This window comes from Macaca nemestrina, chromosome 14, assembly GCF_043159975.1.
Source record: "Macaca nemestrina isolate mMacNem1 chromosome 14, mMacNem.hap1, whole genome shotgun sequence".
NCBI classification, from domain to species: Eukaryota; Metazoa; Chordata; class Mammalia; order Primates; family Cercopithecidae; genus Macaca; species Macaca nemestrina.
In genome coordinates, this window is record NC_092138.1 from 64,201,835 (window position 1) to 64,215,275 (window position 13,441).

The window sequence follows — 13,441 nt, forward strand, 5'->3', positions numbered from 1 at the left end:
TTTACTGACTGGAATTGAAAAGAATGCCTTTGTCAATGAGTTCATGTCCTTTGCAGGGACATGGATGAAGCTGGAAACCATCATTCTGAGCAAACTATCACAAGGACAGAAAACCAAACACGGCATGTTCTCACTCATAGGTGGGAATTGAACAGTGAGAACACTTGGACACAAGGTGGGGAGCATCACACACGGGGGAGGCCTGTCATGGGCTGGGGGGCAGGGGGAGGGATAGCATTAGCTGAAATACCTAATGTAAATGATGAGTTAATGGACACAGCAAACCAACATGGCACATGTATACCTGTGTAACAAAGTTGCACGTTGTGTACTTGTACCCTAGAACTTAAAGTATAATAATTTTTTTAAAAAAAGAAAAAGAAAAGAATGCCTTTGTCAGTTCACTGGCCATATACCATGTACCTGAAGACTCATCAATCTGCTATAGCAATTAACCTATATCTGGCACAGTAGCTATGATTGAGACTACTGCTTGTTTAAGCCTGCAGCAGCCTTCAGTCATTCCGCAGGATCCACCCAGGGATGTGATACTGTTTTTTGTTTGTTTTTTTGTTTGTTTGTTCTCTAAGTCTGCTTGCTAGGGAAGACATTGTTTGTTTACTATCTTGGCCAAGGTTTCTACTTGGCCTTTCTCACTATTATGTCTTTTACCTCACAGGCTAAGAACCCAATATGAGGGTTACTCTAACATCCAAGTATACCAGTGCAGTCAGGAACAGGAAAAAATGACCACTGGGTGCATCCACAAACTAAGCAGGTCCACTCTGAGCCAGATTTTAGCCAGGACTTCATTTGTTAACTGGTCTCTGTAGACCTCCTATTCTATTAGAACCATGAGGATGTTTTGGGGCTCCAAGTATCAATATCAACTCAGACTGTGTGTCCAGTCATCCTCAAAATGTCTAGGTATTTTCCCTTCCTTGGTTTACAATCACCCAAGTAAACAGCCCCAAGTTCTTTTCAGGAAAAAAACTAGGGGATTCATCACAGTATATATTGGCTCTGGTGTTGCTACCTATTTTTCTCCCAGAGAATTCGTGCCCTATTACCATCTCTACAACTCCCTCAAGCTCAAGCTCCTTGGCTGTTCCTCAGACCTTGAAGGTTGTTACAATTATTGTAGCCTCTATTACATCGAAACTCATTAGTCCCATGGATATCAATGAGCCCAGCTCCATAACCACCTCCTACTATCAGCCCCTGAACTGCAGAGGGTAGCCACCACTGTGGTGCTAGTGCTGCTTTCAGAAGTGTTTTCCTGATGGCCTGGGTGAACTATATGTCTTCTAAGCTCTGCCATAAGACATAATCAACTGGTATGTTTTGTAGCCTGCATAATATAGCTATTCTTGCTTGCTCACTTTCCTCAGCCTCTTTATTTCTTCTACCATCTGTCAGAATAGCTAAAGCATTTCTACTTCACTCAACATTGGCCATCACTTTCTTCAAGTCTCTAAGAACCACCCTATTCCCTAGGGTTCTTGCCAGGGTGTTAAATCCTGTGTTCCAAAAAACTGTTCACAATCAAAGCATGATGTAGGCTGATAAAAAGAAAAAAAAATGTTCACAAGTCATTATCCAGTCTTACATTCTAGCCTGCTTGATGAAGCACCCTCAAAATACAATCCCAGGTATATCACCTAGCTTCTGCCAATATGTGATAGCTAATTCTTTTCGTTCCTTCAGTGTGTAACATTTTGTCTCCCTTATCAGGTCTATCACTTCCTGGCCAGGTTGTGCTGGTATTTAACCCTAAGTTTTTGGCCTAGCAGCCAGGAGAAGAGGTAGAGGCCCTGGGAGGGCCAGCTGTTGCCTTATGAGAGAAAGGACTCTGCAACATCTATCAATACACAAGTACCAGCTCTTACTAGAGAAGAGTAGACCACTTCTGCAAAGTCTTAGTGTTCAGAGGGTCTTTAGAGCCAACATCCTCAAAAGCATTCATCCAGATGTCTGTATGCTGTATGCCAGGGTCTCAAGTTTTTCCAACCAGGCCATGCCTGTAGCATAATAGACCTGCCTTGCCTGCTTATTTAAATGTCTCTGGATTAGCCAGGCATGGTGGCACATGCCTGTAATCCCAAATATTTGGGAAACTGAGGTGGGAAGATTGCTTGAGTCCAGGAGTTTGAGACTACAATGTGCTATGATTTTGGCTGTGGATAGCCACTGCACTCCAGCCTGGGAAACATAATGAGAACTTGTCTCTTTAAAAAAAAAAAAAAGAAAGAAAGAAAAAAAAAAAAGAGAGAAAGAGAGAAATCTAAAAAATCAAAAATAAAATAAATTCTCTGGACCTCTTAACTGTTAATGGTCCTCTGATTCTCATTATCCCTCTGCAGAGCATCAATTCAGCTTAGTAGTAGCCAGCCAACTCCACCATCTTTATATGCACTGTTCCCCCCATGTCTTCCAAGTGACAGAATCATTGTGCCAGCAAAGGCAATCTTTTCAATCAGAGAGTTTTCCCAGGTAACTTCTAGTGAAATCTTTAGCACCTGCACCACCACTGCATGCCAGGGACTATCCATCCTCCACGTACCACCCAAGAGGGAGTAATCTCTGGTTACCAGACAATGGGTGAATTATACCCGGAACTCCATCTTTTACCTATTTTCTTGCACCATGTGTGTTGGTTAGGTCATCAAATGGGAAGATGTCAAGATGAAATTAGATACACAAGAGCTTTGGAGGGGGTGAGGGAGGGTGAGTTCCTGTGAGGGAAAATAAAGGGAATCAGAGAAGCTAGGAGGGCTATCAGAACATGACACAGGTCTGAGTCCTGTGTATGTGAGACAGAAAGAAAGAAGGTTAGTTGGGAACAGCCTTACACTGCTGCTGTATGAACATCCTTTCCAAAACCCATGTTGAATTTAATTGCCATTGAGATGGTATTAGGAGGTGGGATCTTTAAGAGGTCTGCCCTCATAAATAGACTAATTCTGTTATCTTGGGAGTGGATTAGCTATCATAGGAGTGGGTTCTTGATAAAACGATGTTTGGTCCCTACCCTTCCTCTCTCTGTCTACTGTACTCACTTGCCCTTCCACCATGTTATGACACAGCACAAAGGCCCTTGCTTGATGCCAGTGCCATGCTCTTAAACTTCCCAATCTCCAGAATCATGAGCTAAATAAACTTATTTTCTTTATAAATTACCCAGTCTGTGGTATTTTGTTACAGCAGCAGAAAATAGACTAAAACAACTGCCATGCTGTTTTAAGAAAATTTCAGCAAGGCCAATGGGAGTTCCTCAAGCCAAAGTAGCCTGTCAAAGGAGTCCTACATCTTGTCAGAATAGGCCTGCCTTAGTACCCTGCTGCAATCACTTGCTGGCTGAGAACAGTCTATGGGAACTGTGGCCTTAGTGCAGATGCTGTTGATCCAGAGTGCAGCAGCTAGGGTTGCCAATACTATGCTCTGCAGTAGGAGATAGGAAAGGCACATTTTTTATGGTCACCACAACACCTTGCAGGATTATTTGGAGGATTAAATAAAATAATATAATTTATGTAAAATGTTTAACTATACTTAACACATAGCAGGCACTTAATACATGCATTCTATTAGTTGTTGGTGTTATTATTAATGGTAGGTGGTTCCTAACTGCCTCACTGAGAAAACAATATCTTGTCTATTTAGAAGCTACCTCGTTAACATCTTGACACCTTCATGGTCAAGTCTGATAGAAATAGATTCTTTCTATTCTGTCCAACAAGAGTTTCAACTTCTGGCATATAAGACAGGTTTTTTTTCTAAGTGATTGACATATTTCTCTTGTAAGATTCCATACCCACTTCCAAACCCATTCGAAGATGTGACTTTGCTGTGTTACAGGTTTATAGGCACAATTTTAGATTAATCTAATTAAAGCCAATATATTATAGATCGAGATTTCTAGTTCTACATGGGGTGATTATTTGACAATATGTGAAAGTACCTTACAAAGTGTACAAAAATTAGATATGTGCTGACATAATTTTTATGATAATGATGATGAAGTTGGTGTTTTAAGAAGTTGCATACAGCTACAGACTGCCCAGAGATTGGTCTTATAAAGAGAAGGCAGGAAGGACAATTTGGAATTTATTGACACAAGCAGGTGCAAGGTCACAAAGATCGAGACCAGGGTGATGAAATTTGGGAGAAGATGAGAAACACTTAAAAGGAAAAATCATCAGAAATGTGTAATTAATTTGCTCTGATGAATAAGAAAGGGTAATGAAACAAAAAGAAATCAAAAGTTCCCAGGTCCTAAGAAAAAAGGGTGGTTCAGTTGAGAGGGTAGAATGGACATCTGTTTTTCAAATCTGCCCATCAATTCTTTTCTCCTCTTCTTCTACCAACAGCGACCCGCTCCTTTAGAGAACTTTCCCAACTCTACTCCATTTGGTTGTCATTCAACTGCCAATTATAGTACCGTACTTCCTTGTCACGGGGGAGCTTGAGACTCGGACCTAGCCAATTGTAGAGTCCCATCCTTCTGGCCACAGTTGTTGTCCCAGTAATGGGCATATGACAAGTCATTTCAACAAGTGACCTTCCTTTAAATTTTATTTATAGCTATGTGCTGCAGAAATGATGTTTTGGTCAATGGTGGACAAAATATACAATAATGGTCCCATAAAATTATAATGAAGCTGAAAAATTCCTATCACTTAGTGACACTATAGCCATTGTAAGTCACAGCGCAACACATTAATCACATGTTGGTGGTGATGCTGGGGTAAACAAACCCACTGTGCTGCCAGTTATATAAAAGTATAGCACATACAATTATATATAGTACATAATACTTGCTAGTGATAATAAATGACTGTGTTACTGGTTTATGTATATAAATGCTGACATACTTTTTATCTTTATTTTAAAGTGTACTCTTTCTACTTATTAAAAAAAAAAAAAAAAAAGTTGACTGTAAGACAGCCTCAGGGAGGTCCTTCAGGAAGTATTCCAGAAGAAGGCATTGTTGTCATAGGTGATGACAGCTCCAGGCCTATTATTGCCTCTGAAGGCCTTCCAGTGAGACAAGATATGAAGGTGGAAGGCAGTGATATGAATGATCCTGTCTCTGTGTAGGCCTAGGCTAATGCGTGTGTGTTCGTGTCTTCATTTTTAAGAAAAAAGTTTAAAAAGTTAAATAAAAATGTTAAAAATAGGAAAAAGTTGTTTGGGCGCGGTGGCTCACGCCTGTAATCCCAACACTTTAGGAGGCCAAGGTGGGCAGATCACGAGGTCAGGAGATCGAGACCATCCTGGCTAACACAGTGAAACCCCGTCTCTACTAAAAATACAAAAAAAAAAAAAAAATAGCCGGGCGCGGTGGCGGGCGCCTGTAGTCCCAGCTACCCGGGAGGCTGAGGCAGGAGAATGGCCTGAACCCAGGAGGCGGAGCTTGCAGTGAGCCGAGATTGCGCCACTGCACTCCAGCCTGGGCGACAGAGCAAGACTCCCTCTCAAAAAAAAAAAAAAGAGGAAAAAGTTTATAGAGTAAGGATATAAGGAAAGAAAACATTTTTGTACAGCTGTACAATGTGTGTTTCAAGCTAAATGTTATTACAAGAGTAAAGAAGCTTTTTAAAAATTGAAAAGTGTATACAATTTAAAAGTTACAGTAAGCTAAGGTTAATTTATTTTTGAAGAAAGAAAAAAATTAAAAATGTAGTATAGCCTAAGTGTCCAGTGTTTATAAAGTCTACAGTCATGTGCAGTAATTTCCTGGGCCTTCACATTCACTCACCACCCACTCACTGACACCCAGAGCAATTTCCAGTCCTGCAAGCTCCATTCATGGTAAGTGCCCTATACAGGTGGACCACTTTTTATCTCTTATACCATATTTTCATTGTACCTTTTCTATGGTTAGATAGGTTTAGATACACAAATACTTGCCATTGTGCTACAAATGCCTGCAGTATTCAGTACACTAACATGATATACAGGTTTAAGCCTAGGAGCAATAGGCTATATACATAGCCTAGGTGTGTAGTGGGCTATTCCACCTAGGTTTGTGTAAGTACACTTTATGATGTTTGCACAATGATGAAATTACCTAAGAACACATTTCTCAGAACCTATCCCCATGTTAAGCAACACACAACGGTATTTCACAGTCTGAAAAAATCCAAACTCTCAAGCATTTCAGATAAGGGATACTCAACTTGTATAGATAGATTAAAAGTTAAAATATGAGAAAATACATAGCATGGCAACTCAAAGCTAGACTGACTATATTAACATTAGACAAAGTAGACTTCAGAACAAGAACTATTACCAGAAGTAAAGAGCCACATTATATAATGATAAGAAGGCTGATTCCCAAAGGTAGCATCACAATCCAAAGGTATATGCACATAATAACAGATGCTAAAGCATAAACTAGCATTACTAAAAGTCATATCCACAAATATACTGGAACATTTAAACACTCCTCTCTCTCTAATCAATAGAACAAGTATATAGAAAATCAGTAAGGATATAGAAGACCTGAATGACACTATCAACCCATTTGACGTAATTGCCTAATTTAAAGAGCACTCCATCCAACAAAATTATTTTCAAGTGCACGTGGAATATTCACAAAAGTAAACCATATTTCTAGGTAATAAATAGAGAAATGCAAATCAAAACCACAATGAGATACCATCTCACGCCAGTTAGAATGGTGATCATTAAAAAGTCTGGAAACAACAGATGCCTGCGAGGATGCAGAGAAACAGGAATGCTTTTACACTGTTGGTGGGAGTGTAAATTAGTTCAGCCATTGTGGAAGATAGTGTGCCGATTCCTCAAGGATCTAGAACCAGAAATACCCATTGGACCCAGGAATCCCATTACTGGGTATATACCCAAAGGATTATAAATCGTTCTACTATAAAGACACATGCAGATATATGTTTATTGCAGCACTATTTACAATAGCAAAGACTTGGAACCAACCCAAATGCCCATCAGTGATAGACTGGATAAAGAAAATGTGGCACAAACACACCACAGAATAGTATGCAGCCATAAAAAGGAATGAGTTCATGTCCTTTGCAGGGACATGGATGAAGCTGGAAATCATCATCCTCAGCAAACTAACACAGGAACAGAAAACCAAACACCTCATGTTCTCACTCATAAGTGGGAGCTGAACAGTGATAACACATGGACACAAGGAGGAGAACATCACACACCAGGGCCTGTTGGGGGCGGGGGAAAGGGGAGGGAGAGCATTAGGACAAATACCTAATGCATGCGGAGCTTAAAACCTAGATGACGGGTTGATAGGCGCAGCAAACCATCATGGCACGTGTATACCTATGTAACAAACCTGCAAGTTCAGCACATGTATCCCAGAAGTTAGAGTAAAAAAAAAAAAAAGAAAGAAATCATAAGCCAGTTGTGGTTAAAGATAATAACCCCATGAAAAATAAAATTTATATAATTATATTTAAAAAAGAATTGACTGGTGACGGGTGGATCACTTGAAGTCAGGAGTTCGAGACCAGCTTGGCCACATGGTGAAACCCTGTCTCTACTAAAAATACAAAAATTAGCTGGGCATGGGGGTGCACTGCTGTAGTCCCAGCTACTCGGGAGGCTAAGGCAGGGGAATCGCTTAAACCTAGGAGGCGGAGGTTGCAGTAAGCAGAGATCACGCCATTGCACTTCCTCCAGCCTGGGCAACAGAGGAGACTCTGTCTCAAAAAAGAATTGAAATCATACAGAGTATGTTCTTGGACCACAATGGAATAAAATAGAAATTAATGACAGAGAAATATCTGTGAAAAACCTAAAATACTTGGAAACTAAACAAGACACCACTAAATAGCCCATGTGTTAGAGAATAAGTCTCCAGGGAAACATGAAAATATTTTTAATTTAGTGAAATTTAAATATATTAAAATTTGGGAATGTTTATATCAATAAAGAAGAATATTATCAAATTAGATAGTGGTGATGATTGCACAACACTGTGAATGTATTAAAAACCACTGAGGCCAGGCACGGTGGCTCAAGCCTGTAATCCCAGCACTTTGGGAGGCCGAGGCGGGCGGATCACGAGATCAGGAGATGGAGACCATCCTGGCTAACACAGTGAAACCCCGTCTCTACTAAAAAATACAAAAAACTAGCCGGGCGAGGTGGTGGGCGCCTGTAGTCCCAGCTACTCGGGAGGCTAAGGCAGGAGAATGGCGTAAACATGGGAGGCAGAGCTTGCAGTGAGCTGAGATCCGGCCACTGCACCCCAGCCTGGGTGACAGAGCAAGACTCCATCTCAAAGAACAAAAACAAACAAACAAAAAACCCCACTGAATTGTACCCTTTAAAAAAGTGAATTTTATAACATGTGAATTATATTTCGATTTTAAAAAAGAAAAGAAGAAAGATCTTGGGACCAAAAGGCTAAGCTTCCACCTTAAACTAAAAACAGGGAAGGGCAAACAAAACCCAAAGCAAACATAAGGAGGAAAATTAAAAAGGTAAAGTAGAGTTTAATAAAATTATCAGCAGAAAATCAATAGAGAAAATCAATTAAAACACAAAAGCTGATTCTTTGAAAAGACCAATAAAATTGACAAACTTCTAGCCAGACTAAGAAAAAAAGAAAAACACACAAATTACCAATATCTGGAATGAAATAAGGGATATTCATGAATGCAATAAGGTCTGTAGGACAGATATTAAAGGGATAATGAGGAAACATTATGAACAATTATATGCCTATTATATTAGTTTTATATTGTTCCTTAACAAATTACCACAAACATAGTACAATACACTTATAATCTCACACTTTCTGTGGGTCAAGAGTTCATGCATGGCTTACCCAGGTGCTATGTTTAGGGTCTCATAAGGCTGCAACTAAGGTTTTGGCTGGCCTGTATTCTCATATGGGGGTTTGACTAGTGGGTAGGCGGAATAATGGTCTCTCAAAGATGTCAATGTCCCAATCCTCAGGACTTGAGAATATGTTATAGTACAAGGGGATCATATGGCAAAAGGGTCTTTGCAGATATGATTAAGTTAAGGATCTTGAAATGGGAAGGTTATTTTGGATTATATGGTGGGCTCAATATAATCATAAGTGTCTTTGTAAGAGAAAGAGATAGGCAAGAGATTCAAAGAACGAGATGTAACAATAGAAGTCAGAGTGATGTAATGTGAGAAAGATTCAACCATCTACTGCTGGGTTTGAAGACAAACCAAATTATACAGGTGGCCTCTAGAAGCTGGAAAAGACAAGAAATGGGTTCTTCCCAAGAGCCTCCAGAAGGAATAGAGCCCTGCTGATGCCTTGATTTTATCCCCCATAGGACTCATTTTGAACTTCAGACCCCTAGAATTGTGACATAATAAATCTGTGACATTTTAAGCCACTAAGTTTGTGATAATTTGTTACAGCAGCAATAGGAAGTTAATATAACTGAGGAATATTCCACTTCAAAGCTCACTCAGATTGTTTCCAGAATCTATTTTGTTGTGTCTGTAAGACTGAAGGCTCTGGATTCTTGCTGGCTATTGGCTGGAGGCCACCCTTAGCTCCTTGAGACTTTCTTAACCTAACAAAGAGCTTCTACAACAAAACTTAAAACCAACATCATATTTAATGTTGAAAAACTAAATGCTTTCCCCCTAAGATTGGATGTCTGCTTTCACCACTCCTATTCAACATCATGCTAGAAATCCCAGACAGTGCAATAAAGAAAAACAAATAAATAAAAAGCATAGAGATTGGCAAGCAATAATTAAAACAGTCTCTATTCACAGAGAACACAAATGTCTACATGAAAAATCCCAAATAATCTACACAAAAGCTCCTAGAACGAATATGTGAGTTTAGCAAGGTCACAGGATACAAGGGCAAAACAAAAATCAAGTATACGTCTATATACTAGCAATTTGGACAAACTATAAAAACTGCACAAATGATGTGCAGGATCTATATACAGAAAATTACAAAACACCAATAAAAGAAATCATAGGAGACCTAACTAAATGGGGAGATATGCCATATTCATGGATTTTAAGAGTCAACATTAAGATGACAGTTTTTTCCCAAACTAAAGATTTAGCACAGTGCCAATTAAAATGCCAGCAGGATTTTTTCATGCAAATCAAAAAACTAATTCTAAATTTTATATCCAAAGGCAAAGGAACTAGAATACCCAAAATTATTTCAAAAAAGAAGAACAAAGAGGACTCACACTACTTGATTTTAAGACTTACTAAAAAGCTATACTAATGAAGATGACAATGTAGTATGGGCAAGAGGACAGAGACATAGATCAACACAGCAGAAGAGAGAGTCCAGGAATAGACCTACACAAAAATTGCCAATTTATTTTTTAACAGCTTTATTGAAGTAGAATTGCCACACAAATAACTACACATATTTAATGTATACTCTTTGATGAATTTGGACATATGCAAATACCTGTGATCAAGGCCAACTGATATCCAAAAAAGGCATAGAGGCCACTCAACGAAGAAAGTCTTTTCAACAAAGGGTGCTAAAACAACTGGACATCCATATACAAAATCAGGAATTTCCATCTATACCTCATACATTACACAAAAATTAATTAAAAATAGATCATAAACCTAAGTGTAAATAATAAAAGTATAAACTTCATTTCTTCTGTAAAAGATAGGACAAAATCTTTTGTGATCATGGGTTGGGCAAAGAGTTCTTAGATATGACACTGAGGGCACAACCCATAAAAGACAAGATTGATAAACTGGACTTCATCAAATTAAAAACTTTGCTCTGCAAAAGACATTGTCAAGAGAATGAAAGGACAAACTACAGATTGGAAGTAAATTTTTGTAAAATACATAGTTCACTGCAGCCTCGAACTCCTGAGCTCAGGCAACCCTCCACCTCGGTCTCCTGAGTAGCTAGGCATGTGCCACCAAGCCTGGCTAATTTTTCTTTTTTATCTTTTATTGTAGAGACAGGGGTCTTGCTATATTGACCAGTCTGGTCGCAAACTCTTGGCCTCAAGTGATCCTCCGATCTTGGCCTCCCAAAGCACTGGGATTACAGATGTGAGTCACCGCATCCAGCCTTATACTCAGGATTTTTAAGTGCCAATCCTAATAACAAAGAAGCCCAGGGCTTGTGTTTCTTTGGTAGAACAGGTATTAAGGGATTGTTACAGTGAAGATACAAGCTCTGATTAGATGTCAACACCATTTTAGTATTGTTTACTGCACCAGGAAATTCCAACTTAGTACGAGATTCTTCATCAACAGTTTGGTGACTCTATTTCAACCCTATCACTGCACTCCAGCCTGGGCGACAGAGCGAGACTCCGTCTCAAAAAAAAAAAAAAAAAAAAAAAGATCTCTTTAGGCTAGGTGTGGTGGTTCACACCTGTAATCTCAGTGCTTTGAGAAGATCAATTGAGGCCAGGAGTTTGAGATCAGCCTGGGCACCAGTGAGACCCCTATCTCTACAAAATATATATATATATATATATATATATATATATATTTTTTTTTTTTTTTTTTTTTTTTTTTTAAATAGCCAGGCATGATGTCTACTCGAGAGCCTGAGGTGAGAGGATAACTTGAGCCTGGGAGGTCAAGGCTGCAGTGAGCTGTGATTGTGCCTCTGCACTCCAGCCTGGACAACAGAGCAAGACCCTGTCTCTTAAAACAAACAATGACAACAACAAAAACCCTTTGGTTGTAAGCAATGGAAACCCACAGGCTGGCTGAAGCATTCAAAGGGATGGAAGAGATGGGCACAGTGTCTCACATCTGTAATCCCGGCACTTAGGGAGGCAGAGGCAGGAGAATAGCATGAGCCCAGTAGTTTGAGACCTGCCTGGGCAACATAGCAAGACTCCCTTCTCAAAAAACAAACACACATACACACACACACACACACACACATATAAAGGGATGGAAGGATCAGAAGAACCAAGACGTAGGAAGAGCAGGGACCCACAGCAGCAGTGGGTAGGTCTTCACTTCAGGACACACTGTCACTAATGTACGCACCACAGTTCTCAGACTCTTTGCTTCTCTGTTTTGAGTTTCAGGTTCCTGAGTGAGTATAATTGCACCAACTTTAGTTGGCTGTCTACCTCTGGATCAATTAGCGGCAGCCAAGGGATGAATGCCCTAAATCTGAGAAGGCCACTGGGGCTTTGTCCTTGTGCACTGAAGCCATTCACAACAAAGGGGGAATTGTGTGCTAGGCAGTGGCCCCAAGAGATGTGTATTGTAAGCAAAAAGGTTGCACAGATTCTCTTCTACATGAGCTCACCATCAGGATATGAGGACAACACAGAGTTTGGTGTCATTCTGATTTCCCCCCACAGTCTCTTTAATACCCCAACAGGTTTTTGTCTAAGGCCTAAGAGAAATTAGTCTCATCTTCATGTTTATACTTTTACAATTTGTTTAAACTACAAACAAAATATCATACACACTCTCATTCAGTCCTTTACCTAAAAGATAATAATTCTAAATGCTTAAGGACCACCTAGGGTGGTCCTTAAGATGTTACTACTCTGCTCAAAAACTTACAAGAAAAAAAAACATATAGTGCATGGCACTCCAGCCTGGGTGACAGAGCAAGATCCTGTCTCAGAAAGCAAAAACAAAAACTTACAGAGGCTCTCTATTACCTACCATATTAAAACATCTAAGAATTTAGTTACTTATCAAATAGCCTTTCCTTCCTTTCCCAGCTCCTTTTTTATTAAACATTAGTTGAGCATACAATATTCTCTTTTTTAAGTATTATTTTTTAGCATAATTTTACACAACACCACAGCTTCGCTGCTGGAAGTGAAAGATTGTTTCTTGCTATGTTGCCCAGGCTGGTCTCAAACTCCTAGGCTCAAGTGACCCTCTCACCTCGCTCTCATAAAGTGCAAGGATTACAGGTGTGAGCCATCATACCCAGCCAGAATAATATTCTCTATTTTCTAGACATTAACATGGTGGTAACTGTATTTGTCAATCTTATAAGCCCAAAAACTTATGGTCATAAATATCTGAACTCAGACCACCCCAGAATATTTTTGGCATATGTTTGCCATAGCCAAAGAATATGCAAAAAAAAAAAAAAAAAAAAAAGTTGAAAACAGTCCCTGCCTCATAAAGACAGTTAAAAGTGGTACAGGCTAGGGCCAGGCACAGTGGCTCATGCCTGCAATCCCAACACTTTGGGAAGTCAAGGTAGGGGGATCATCTGAGGTCAGGAGTTCAAGACCAGCCTGGCCAACATGGCGAAACCCCGTCTCTACTAAAATTACAAAAATTAGCCGGGTGTGGTGGCACATGCCTGTAATCCCAGCTATTCAGGAGGCTGAAGCAGGAGACTCGTTTGAACCTGGGAGGCGGAGGTTGCAGTGAGCCGCGATCAAGCCACTGCACTCCAGCCTGGGCAACAGAATGAGACTCTGTCTCAAAA

The 13,441-nt window shown here is 39.8% G+C and overlaps 1 protein-coding gene across 3 annotated transcripts in view; it reads left to right on the forward strand.

Moving 5' to 3' along the window:
* The window catches only part of LOC105485706 (PHD finger protein 24), a 152,927-nt gene that overhangs the window by 111,897 nt on the left and 27,589 nt on the right, over positions 1-13,441 (forward strand). Inside the window, exon 4 of one of the 3 annotated variants that reach the window (XM_071077949.1) lies at positions 57-175. The exons of the other annotated variants lie outside the window; for them this stretch is intronic. The gene's annotated coding sequence lies outside the window, so the exon portion shown is untranslated. The remainder of the gene's footprint in view (positions 1-56; positions 176-13,441) is intronic. 3 annotated transcript variants of the gene reach the window in all.